Here is a 3,699-nt window from a genome sequence, read left to right as displayed (position 1 = left end):
ATCATGTCATCATATCACATAATATTATATCATGCTATCACTACTTCCCAAACCGGTATCATAGAAGGAAAATTATCATCATCGCAGAAACCAAAAATTGAAAATCATATTTTTATGTGAATTTTACGGTGGCTATGTAATTCAAAATTTAAAGAAAACAAAATTTCTTTTTAAATTTTTTTCTTTTACAATTCGAACCGAGCTTGTACGTTATGGCTGGATTCGACTGACGAACAAACCTACATGTTTATCAAGTTGTTCTTTGATGTAACGGAATACAAAAATACGAAGACTTTACGTAATCACTTTGTTTAAGAAAATACAAAGATTCAACAAATAATTACCTTAAACTTCTTTCCTTGATCGTCATAACTTATAAAATAATTACAGGTATTAAAAAACATAACAAATGTTAAACACTTAAATAACTATTTATACAATAAATGTATTATAGGACTCGATTACAATATTATTTTTCTCGAGAACTTCTAATCTTGAATGAATCATCACAACTAACTCTCTGAATTGCCATTATTTTCATTTTTGCGGTTTGCTCTCCCGGCTTCTGACTTTTTTTTGCCATTTTTCGGTGTTCCAGTGCTGATTGGCAGCCTTCAACGAACATCAAGATGTGGTTGTTATAGAATCATCAGACTCGTGTACCTGATTTGCAGCATTCAACGAACCTAGGGGTTATCAGGATGCTCCAATCCCAGGTATTGTTCCAAAGCACTATAACTCAACCTGTTACACAAAGCATCAACCTATTACACAAAGCATCAACCAGGTAGCTATTGTTGGATTATTCGGGTGTGTTTACGGGTCACGGGTCTGTGCGTTATCGGGTCACGGTGGATAGGGGTCACGTAGCTAAATTCTTGGGTTTTATTTGACTAAGTTAGCTAGTTAATTATTGTTAAAAGGGTCATTTTAGCATTATGTGACTTGTTCAGAATTGGTCCAGGATTGACCAATTAAATCGGAGTCAAAGGTGGGAAGTATGAAGACCAATTAGGAGATCATGGACTACATCGTCCAGTTTGTTAGCTGATATTTGTTATTTAATTTAGCATTTGACAATTATGTATTAGTTATAAATAGGTGTAGGATTATTTTATTTAGAACACACCTTCTTTGATTATCGAATACAACAGAAGCTTATTCTCTTTTCATCTCAGCATATTGTACACATATATAAGTGTGAGTTGGGTGTTGAGTGAAGGACCTGAACCAACAGCTATCAGACAAGAAAGAACAAGAACGTTTCAATGTTCGTTAAGAAGCAGGTATAAATATCTCTAAATAAAAAGTTAGTTACCTGCATCACCACCCTATGAACAACCAACATGTTATCAACCTTTACTACACATTCTTCACTTCCCTGCACCAGGAATATATATGTCAGTGTAATTAATAAATCTTAAGAATACAAACCAAGAATTATAGAGCACTTACCATTGAATCCAGACGGCTACTTCCGTCTAACATCGATGCCCAGTGGAGAATTAGGGTTTACCGACAGCGGCTGATGCGGCTCTCTAGATGTGGCTTAGAATAAGAATAAAATGGAGAATCAGGGTTTCGATTTATAATGCTGCGTTGTGAGATTTTCCACTTCAACCCCTTGTTTTAACACTCTTTTCTATCTATTAATTACCTCTTTGGCCCTTTCATTTTGTATGTTGACTAAATTATATATTTAGTTGTGCATACGTGTGAGTTTCTTGTTAATTGAATAGTCAATTTTGGAGCTTTTCGATGTTGTTAAGATTTTGAGGTACGTTTTAATATGAGAGTAATATGTTCATGATGTGCTTTGACGTTTTTTTTTTAAACGTGAACTTCATTAAGAAAACACCAACCCGAAAACCGCGCGGCAAAACACAAACTAACACGCTACATAATTACGAATTTACACTAATTCTCCCAAGTTAAGTTCTTGAACTTAGATCTATTTCTAGTCCAAAGAAACCCAACCGACTTCACCTTGCTAATAACTTTTTCAATTCTGACATCTTTGTTTGAAAAATTGGCTTCGTTTCGCGCCCTCCAGAGACTCCAGCAGCTTATAATAACTATACCTTGCAGAATGGATTTTTCCGGTTCCTTCAAACCTGAATGTTCATGTATCTTCAACAAGTCTTGAAAAGAAAACGCAAAGATTTGCGGAATTCGGCACCACCTATTGATATTTTGCCACAAAACAATACTGAATTTACATGATGTGCTTTAACATTGCGATAATCTAATTGTAGATTTTCTTGCAAACTATGACAACACTTAAATGTTTGCATTTAAATCTAATCATGTATGTAATACAAATATATATAACAATTTTCATAACATACTCTAACAACGACAAGGAAATAAGCACTCGGGCAATTACTTTCTTGGTAGATGTTAAGATTTCAGTTTAGATCCATTCAAGATTCGTCCTGTCATCTTAAGAGTGACTGCGGGTAAAGATTGCAAAGCCAAGTTTGGAGCTTTGGGTTTTTGTTTAGATTTTGAGGTTCATATACTTGAACTTACAGATGTTTATATTAGTTTTGATATCACATAGTGGTCTACCTCTGTATCACTTTAAAACAACTTCATTAAAACACACATCCATGTCTATAAAGGAGCACATTCTTGTTACAACCGCCTCTTCCACATAACTCACATAGAAATACGTATTTTGTTGAGTAATAATATATAACATGTGCTAGGTGCTGATTCAGGAAATTTACTATCGTGACAACCATGAAGTTAAGAAGCGCACAAGTGATTTCTTAGATTCTACATAGATTTGAATAATTTAATTTAGATCCGACTAAGATTCGTACTTTCATTTTCAAAGTGATAGCGTGTAAAGATTTCATATGAGTAAATTGCCATTTTAGTCCCTGAGTTTTGTCCAAATTTGTCATTTTAGTCCAAATAGTTTTTTTTTTTTGCCTCTGGGTCCCTGACTTTTCCCTTTTGTTGTCATTTTGATCACATACACTAACTCCATCCAAAAACTCCATCTTTAACCAAGGGTATTTTGGGGATTTTCATTTTAAATGTTTTCAATTGCCATTTTGATCCAATTCCAAAAAATCAAAAAAATTCCAAAAAATCAAAAAAATTCCAAAAAATCAAAAAAATTCCAAAAAAATCTAAAAAATAATAAAAATTCTAAAAAATTCTAAAAAATCCAAAAAATCCGTTTCGGCACGAACCGTTTCGAACCCGAACCGTTTCGACGCCAACCGTTTCGACCCGAACCGTTTCGAGCTGAACCGTTTCGACGCGAACCGTTTCGACCCGTACCGTTTCGACCCGAACCATTTCGAGCTGAACTGTTTCGACCCGTACCGTTTCGACCCGAACCGTTTCGAGCTGAACCTTTTCGACGCGAACCGTTTCGACCCGTACCGTTTCGACCCGAACCGTTTCGAGCTGAATCGTTTTGACGCGAACCATTTCGATCCGTACCGTTTCGACCCGAACCGTTTCGAGCCGAGCCGAACCGTTTCGACGCGAACCGTTTCGACCCGTACCGTTTCGACGCGAACCGTTTCGAGCTGAACCGTTTCGAACCGAACCGTTTCTAGCTTAACCGTTTCGAACCGAACCATTTCGAGCTGAACCGTTTCGACGCGAACCGTTTCGACCCGTACCGTTTCGAGTTGAATCGTTTCGACGCGAACCGTGCCTTATCGACGCGAACCG

The 3,699-nt window shown here is 36.5% G+C and overlaps 1 long non-coding RNA gene across 1 annotated transcript; it reads right to left on the bottom strand.

The window, feature by feature from the left end:
- Positions 1-486: 486 nt before the first annotated feature.
- On the bottom strand, positions 487-2,059 carry LOC110907489. Its single transcript, XR_004884045.1, has 3 exons — positions 1,456-2,059; positions 1,130-1,381; positions 487-744 (listed from the first exon to the last, which is right to left on the bottom strand). It is a non-coding gene; the product is annotated as an uncharacterized LOC110907489 (long non-coding RNA).
- Positions 2,060-3,699: the final 1,640 nt, after the last annotated feature.

Source organism: Helianthus annuus, chromosome 2, assembly GCF_002127325.2.
Source record: "Helianthus annuus cultivar XRQ/B chromosome 2, HanXRQr2.0-SUNRISE, whole genome shotgun sequence".
In the NCBI taxonomy this organism is placed as follows: domain Eukaryota; kingdom Viridiplantae; phylum Streptophyta; class Magnoliopsida; order Asterales; family Asteraceae; genus Helianthus; species Helianthus annuus.
Note: the sequence above shows the minus strand (reverse complement) of the source record. Positions and strands in the feature narration are given on the sequence as shown.